General features: G+C 44.4%; 1 long non-coding RNA gene across 1 annotated transcript; it reads right to left on the minus strand.

Annotated features, from left to right (window-relative positions):
• Nucleotides 1-3,798: 3,798 nt before the first annotated feature.
• Nucleotides 3,799-3,946, minus strand: LOC121711581. The gene is made up of 2 exons (XR_006032378.1): nt 3,917-3,946; nt 3,799-3,886 (listed from the first exon to the last, which is right to left on the minus strand). It is a non-coding gene; the product is annotated as an uncharacterized LOC121711581 (long non-coding RNA).
• Nucleotides 3,947-8,442: the final 4,496 nt, after the last annotated feature.

Consider the following 8,442-nt stretch of genomic DNA (forward strand, 5'->3'; position numbering starts at 1 on the left):
AAAGCGCCACTTTTAAGCTTGTATGCGTTGTCGTTTTCGGGTGAAATTACCTTTTGAATGGGATTCCTATAGAGCTAATACTTTTTTGATACAATCGCGTCAAAAGCGCAATTTTTCAAATACTATGAAGGCTCGAAACAACATGAAACTTTGATCGAAGTATCATCAGTGTCTCTACACATGAACTCGAGCATTGAGAACATTGTTGGTGTACACAGAGTTTACTAAAAGAGAGGTTTTGAACAACTCACTTCACTCACAATGTTCTTAATCCTCGAGTTCATATGTAGAGACACTGATGATGCTTCGATCAAAGTTTCAAGTTATGTCGAGCCTTCTTAGTGTTTGAAAAATAGTGATTTTGACGCGACCATGTAGCCTACTAAACTAGAGTTTGACTCGGGTACGTTCGTAGCCTATTTCAAGTGACAAAATCTATGACTAAAGTTTAGCTGACGATATAACATCCTACTCCACTGTGACTTCGTTCATGACACTCCTGTTAATAGGCTAAACTATTATTTACATTTGCTCAAAGATTTCATAAGTATAAGTCCTTTTCGCTCCCTACGTTGATGTATTCCAAGCGATCTGCTTCAGGGGCGGGGACATAGTAATTGAAACACCATGCCTGGGTAGGCTACGTAATCGCTCTCAGGGACGCCCTCTGTTCGCTGGTTGGTCGGCTGCCCAACTGCCGAAGTAAACGAGCGTGAATCAACCTATTCCAGACGGAGTACTGTAGGGAAAAGAAATCGACCGGAAGTACGTAGACAGGTCAAGGCCAGGCTAACAGGCCACATGGTTCGGCGTATTTTAATATTCATAGTGGGTTTAACAGTAATAGAATATTCTGATATATGATAGTGACCTGACGTCCGATATCAGAACTGGGAACATAATCCATGTTTGACAGCATAGACAAAACTATTTTGATGAGTTAAATATAGTTCACAGTTGACAGAAAAGTTCCATCAAAAGCATTATTCACAGTTCACACAAAGGTTCCATAAACATTTAAGTGAGATCAGTGCCATTTAGACATCTGAGGGGTATTCCAAGTAGGCCTATGTGGTTTAGTGACAAATTTGGGTAAATTGACTCAGAATAGGTTGTAAACCTCCCAGTAGAAAAGCTGTATGATACAGGAAACATGGTTGTGTGTATTTTAATATTCATAGTGGGCTTAACAGTAATAGAATATTCTGATATATATTATAAAGTGATGACATCCAATATAAAAACTGGGAACATAACTAATCCACGTTTGACAGCATAGACAAAAACTGGTTTCCATCCATTCCATCCATAAATCCATTAACATTTTCAGTTCAGTGCCATCAAAAATAAATTGATGAACAGACATTGGTGTGGCATAAGTAAAGGAAATGGAGTAACTGGGTTCAATATCAACAGCATTTGTTAGACAAGTTTCATAAATATTGTAAAGTGCAAGTTTGTAGGTTTGTTTCTGATCCTTAAAAAACAGACATTGGTACAGTGCCAATGGGTTCATCAACAGCATCTGTTATTTACAGTTCACAGAAAGGTTCCAGCCCCAAAGAAGAGATGAAATAAAAAGGAATTTCATTGTTCATTGCAATCAGTAAAGAATCAGGGAGTGTTTTCACAAGCTCAGTGAGACATAGGTTACCGTCATGCAGTTGGTTCTATGATTTCAACAACTGGTGCATGTAATTTTGTATGTTTCCACCTTGCTAAAATTACTTGGGTACATTTTGGCTGAGAACAAAAGTGCTTCAGACAGCAGGTGGGCAAATAAGATGGCAGAACATAGTGAAACTGGGTAAACTCCATAAAAGAGGACTGAGTCAACCAGACGATGGGAAAATGGGACACAGAGTGGTGAATGCAGGTGATGAAGGTGGAGCTCATAAATCTATTCAGTCACAGTGTAGCAGATGCCCTGCAGTACTGCAATGAAGAGCTGCACCTTCCTCAGTTCCAGGGGTGTGAGGAGACCGTTCAGTTCATTCACAGTCTCCTTGAACAAAGCAGTTGTTCTGGGGAGATACAAAATAATAAATAAATGAATGAAAAGGAATTTGAGAGGCATCTTATTCTTGTTAGGGTAAATGACATGTGAATAATACAGTGTTGGGCAAGCTACTTGGGAATTGTAGTGAGCTAAACTATCAGTTACTCTGCCATGAATAAAACACTACACAATATTACCACCCTGTCAAATGTATTAGTAACACAAACACAGCAGTAGGCTAGTTCACTACATAGGAAGCTACTTTAAATTGTGCTAATTTCACATGACAAGAAAATTGTAGCTTGTGTGGCTAAGCTACTTGATAAATAAAGAACTTGAACTATTGAAAAGTTACTTTATTCAGGAAATGGTGAAGCTAGGCCACCACCAACACACTTCGGCTACAAGTAGCAGCTAGCGATTGCCCAATAATAGGCTACAGTCTGTGCCACTTGTGTAAAATTCGCCAGCCTGTATCATAGCTACATGTATGACCTTTGCAGCAAAAAAAAATGTGTGAAAATCTGTTCAGTATTCAGTGAGGTATGATTAATTTAATGCGCTGACAGCTCATTGCACCGGCCAAACAGATTACAATGAGTGGAGTGGATGACCGATCCAAGATGGCGGCCCCACGTCTCGTCAGTGCTAGTAGGCAGTAGCGGTCGATGCGGCGTCTATGTATATTATGTCTATGGTGTGAGTGGCAGTGGTTCGGCTGCGGCGTCAAGTTGAAGCGTGTGACGCCAGCAAGGCCGCTGTGAGGCAGCTCCACGAACGCTTGGAAGGGTGAGCTAATTGTGACAAAGTTCTCCGTATGTGATCAAGGTACGCTATCCAGCACAGTAGTCGCATTAGTTTGTCCTGGCTGCCTTGTTTGTAATGTGCCATTATTTTATCTCCCATCAGCGCTTCGCTGGCTATTGTGGCTGCCAGCGAGGGGGAAGTGTAAACGTCCGAAAGCATTTCACTGCAACAGGTAGCCTATGTCAAGTTTACGGGAGTTGTTTATGATATATCTTTGGGGGAAGTGGGTCTTATGCGTGAATGGCTTGGCAAAGGGGATGAGTGGGTGAATGTGTATCTTGGTTGGCTGTAGTTTTTAGCCCTAGCTGCAGTCATAGCTCAAATTCCTTTTAGTGAAGGCTGATGGTCATTGCATGTTTGTTGGATTAAATACGATGTACTGGACTGCCTGTACCATGCTGCAAATGGGAGTATTGTGTGGTAAGTATTTAATGTGTTTTGCTTTTTGTTTCATTTTGTAGTGTTTTTAGATCCAGACTGCTACATGGTGTTGCTAAGCTGCTGTTCTCTACACTGTATGTTTGTATGACTGGTATGGTTCTTCGACTGCATATTTGTACATTTGTATTTTGTTTGCCCCTTCTAGCCTGTGGCTAGGTGTATGTCATAGCGTATAGGCTGTTCTGTGAGCCACAGGTTAGAGGGGCTTCTTTTTTCTTTTACCCTTGTCTTCTCCTTAGGCTTAAGTAGTTTCAGAGACAGTCAAGCCTGGGTAGTGTAGGAGGCTACTGGATAGCGGGTTCCCTTAAGTTCACTCAATGACTGGTTGTAGTGCTGTGTGTGAGCCTTAACGCCTGTAGTTAGGCTTTACGTAGCGACAGAAGATTTGCAGATTATTACCACACCTGTCAACACTCCCGTTCTTCCCGGGTCCTCCCGTATTTCAAGGTCATCTCCCAGCACCCTCCCGTTTGGTTATTTCTCCCGGAAAACTCCCGTAATTTGCATGGCCATCAAACTTCATTTTAAAATTATTGATCCATTCATTTTTCCTGTTAGTCTGACATCTCTCAGGTTGTCAGATTGTGTATGAATTACACCCTAAACATACTGTACACGATCACTTACTTTCAATTTCAACTGTTTTGTCATAGGCTAAAACCTGGCAACCCAAAATCCAAATAAGGAAGCGGGTGCCGACTGTGCAGCCTGAGTCTCGCAAGCAAGCGGGCTAGTTGAAGGTTTTGGTCTAACTTTCCTTGTTAGTGTGTTATCAGTTTGCACAGGAACTTTCTGCCAGGTATGTGGCAGAGACCCAAGGAGACAAACAGTACCTGTGTCACAGAATTGGCAGAGTCAGATTGGTTTTCACTTGTGGGAATATCCTACACCTCTTCCTCAGATACTTCCTTGTTCAGTAATTGGAATACTTCATATTGATTCTTAAACTATTAAACCTAGGCATATATTTAATGTGGTGTGTAGGGCTAATTGAGTGCACATTGATGGTGTGTACTGTAGGTGTAACTGAGTGCCTGTCACTTTAAGAAATATGTGAGAGTAATTAGCCTTCAGTCTCACAGTTTTAGGCTAGTGAATAATGGTTATGGATAGTGCATAAGGATATGTGGATGCAATTCATAATGTTTTCTACTGTATGTCATTAGATAAAATAAATGTTCAAAGAAAATCTTTCTGGGATCATAAGAGATAAGTGTCTTGCAATGTTCATTAATGATTTTAGTGAGCACTATACCTTGAGCTAGCGGGATAGTTAGCAAGGAGATCTCTCCAGATGTAAAATAGGAAAAAGATGGCGTTCAGAGAGGGGGACATGGCAGAGCTGAGGCGCGTACAAGGGGAACTCAAAGTCAAGCTGAAGGAAGCTAAGGAGGACTACAGAAGGAAGGTGGAACAGAAGCTGCAGGAAAACAACATGAAGGAGGCATGGGTCTAAAAATTACAACTGGCCTGAAGAAGAGCAGCAGCTCTGTGGAGGGGACCTGGACAGGGTGACCAGTTGAACCACTTCAACAACAGGTTTGACTGCCCTGCTCCAGCTCCAATGGTGGTGGTCTGTCCACCACCCCCTGCTGACTCAGACACTGCTCTTGTTTGCGTGCCTGCCCTACCCCCACCTCCCAGTCTCTCCAGCTCTGCATCCCGGTGACACCCAACGACCTAAGCCACCATCACCTCACGCCCTGCCCCCCCCGACGCCTCCTTGCCTGTGCCTGTTGAGGTGTCCACGACTCTGGCAGCCTTCACAGGGACATCAAGGAGGTGGTCATCCCCCAGCCCACACCCCCTCAATACCAGTGCAGCACTCACCTCCACCATCACAGGCTATCGTACCCTCACCATCACTGGATATTGCACCCCTCCCCCACATGGCGATCACGAACAATGAGGTGACAACGACCTCAGTCAACAGCCATCAGACACACAGATCCCAGATGCACCCCTCCCCTCCCCTCCCCTCCCACCCCGAAGAAAGCCCAGCAGCACCTCTACTTCTTGCGCAAATTGAAGAAGGCAAGTGCCACGCCTCCCGTCATGACTACATTCTACAGAGGGACCATCGAGAGCATCGTCTCCAGCAGCATCACAGTGTGGGGCGGAAGCTGCACAGATCAGAACAGGAAGACCCTCCAGCGCACTGTTAACACAGCTAAGAGGATCATTGGAGCACCACTCCCCTCCCTGCAGGACATTTACACCACCCGCCTCACCCGCAAAGCACTAATGATTGTCAAGGATAAAACCCACCCTGCACACAAACTGTTCAGCCTCCTGCCCTCTGGAAAGCGGTACAGGAGCCTCCGCTCCCGCACCACCAGACTGGCAAGTAGCTTCATCCACCAAGCAATCAGGATGCTGAACACTCTACCCACTCTCCCATCACTGACAGCCCCCCCCCACCCACCAGCCAGCCAGGAACCTAGGAAACTAGGATCCTGTCTACCCTAACCCCCCCCCCCCCCAACACCGCCCTGTGGAACTGCACTGTGACTGCGCAGCCTAACGTGTTGCTGCTTCACATCAAGCCTGATATACTTGAAATTACTGCATACTGCATATCAATGTAAATATACAGGTCACACAAGCACAAGTTTAAACTTCATGTAACTGTTAAGACTATATAAATATACAACACAACCCTAGTGAGCTTAATGACTACAAACATGTCGCTCTAACATCACATGTGATGAAGACAATGGAGCGACTGGTCTTAGATATGCTCAGACCCCAGGTACGCCATGCACTAGACCCGTTACAGTTTGCATACCAAGAGAAAGTGGGCGATGCCATCACTTATCTTCGACACAGGACACATTCTCACCTAGACAAGGTGAAAAGTGCTGTGAGAATCATGTTCTTTGATTTCTCAAGTGCTTTTAACACCATCCAACCCCTCAGACTGGGAGACAAGCTCTTGCAGATGGGTGTGGACGCTCACCTGGTAACCTGGATTACAGATTACAATGACCGAGCGACCACAGTTCGTCAGACTGAAGAACTGTCTCTCTGACACTGTGATCAGCAGCAAAGGAGCGCCACAGGGAACTGTGCTCTCTCCAGTCCTGTTCACCCTGTACACATCTGACTTCTGCTACAACACCGAGTCATGCCACATGCAGAAGTTTTCTGATGATACTGCAATTGTGGGGTGTATCAGGAACGGGCAGGAGGAGGAGTACAGGAGCCTGGTGGAGGACTTTGTGCAATGGTGCAAACTCAATCATCTTCAACTCAACACTTCAAAGACCAAGGAGATGGTGGTGGATTTCCACGGGTCTAAGCCCACTCTGCTACCAGTCTCCATTGATGGGGTCAATGTGGAGGTGGTAAGCACCTACAAGTATCTGGGTCTCCACCTGGACAATAAACTGGACTGGTCAGCCAACACTGACGCACTCTACAAGAAAGGGCAGAGCAGGCTGTACTTCCTGAGGAGGCTGCGGTCCTTCAATGTGTGCAGCAAGCTCCTCAGGATGTTCTACCAGTCTGTTGTTGCCAGCGTCCTCTTCTATGCAGTGGTATGTTGGGGAGGAAGCACAAAGAAGAAGGATGCCGGGAGACTAGACAGGCTAGTAAGGAAAGCTGGCTCTGTAGTGGGAGCTGAACTGGAGTGCATCACTTCAATATCTGACAAAAGGACCCTGAACAAACTGATCGACATCTTGGACAATGAGTGTCACCCACTCCACAGCACTGTTGTAAAGCAGAAGAGCCTGATCAGCTGGAGACTTCGCTCACTGCCTTGCACAACAGACAGACTGAGGAAGTCATTCGTCCCCAGGGCCATTGAACTGTTCAATGCTTCACTTAAGGGAAGAGGAGAGATAGACTTCTCTGCATAGTCTGTCTGCCTCTTCACCCCCTCCACGTGGGAGCAGCCGTGGCCTACTGGTCAGCACGTTGGACTTGTAACCGGAGGGTTGCCGGTTCGAACCCCGACCAGTAGGAACAGCTGAAGTGCCCTTGAGCAAGGCACCTAACCCCTCACTGCTCCCCGAGCGCCGCTGTTGTTGCAGACAGCTCACTGCGCCGGGATTAGTGTGTGCTTCACTAATCAATGTGCACTCAATTCGGAGTATATATACTTATACTTATGTTTGGATACTGTCTGTCCACTAGCCACTTTTTACCACTGTCTTTCTGCCTCAATGTTTGCGTGCTATATTAGCACATATGCATAACCCCTCCCTCCATACCACAGCCGAACTGTGGCCACACTTATACCTTTTCTTAATATAGTTATATATATATACTTTATTCTTGCACTGTTGCACTGCTGGACTTACTCATTTGCACCATCACCATGACACTCACTCACACAGAGCACCTTACCTTACTATGTACTGAGAATCACAGGCTCAGTCCCTGCCTCTTGATTGATTAATCACCCACTATGTGGATACTGTTTTAATTGATTTAGATTAAATGTTATTTAGTATAATTTGTATTTTAGTATATTTAGTATATTCTTTATCTTCTACTGTCCTTATTGCTTAGTTGTGTTTTTTATATTATATACTTTTAATTACTTTTTTCTGCTGTTAGTGAATGTGTGTGTGATGTCTGTATGCTACTGATACCTTGAATTTCCCCTGGGATCAATAAAGTATCTATCTATCTATCTATCTAAAAGGTTGCTTAGCTTATTCCTAAATGACATAAATAGTAGGCCTAAATGACCTAAATCCCATGAAAAGTACACGGTCATTCTTAAAAGTATTGATACTAATAAAATTATGTATCGTGACATTTTTAATTTCAGGGTATTGCGATACTTTTGTAGTATTGGTGCACCGTGCAACAATAGTGTGTGGTATTTAGTTCCATGGCAACTCTGCAAAGGTTGTTTTATGTGCTCTCTCCTCATAGCAGTCTCAGACACCAAGATATGTCTGTGGTCAATCTCATTTCCATCCAGCAATCTTTGGGAACTTAGCAGAACAAGGATTCCCACAAGTGAAAAACAATCTGACTATGCAAATTCTGTGACACAGGTACTGTTTGTCTCCTTGGGTTTCTGCCACATACCTGGCAGAAAGTTCCTGTGCAAACTGATAACACACTAACAAGGAAAGTTAGACCAAAGCTTCAAAACCTGAATATCTTGTACCCATAACTTAAACACATTAGCCTGACGAGCCAGACCCACATTAAAATGTAGGGTCTGGGCAGTC

This window comes from Alosa sapidissima, chromosome 6 (assembly GCF_018492685.1).
Source record: "Alosa sapidissima isolate fAloSap1 chromosome 6, fAloSap1.pri, whole genome shotgun sequence".
Classification (NCBI taxonomy): domain Eukaryota; kingdom Metazoa; phylum Chordata; class Actinopteri; order Clupeiformes; family Clupeidae; genus Alosa; species Alosa sapidissima.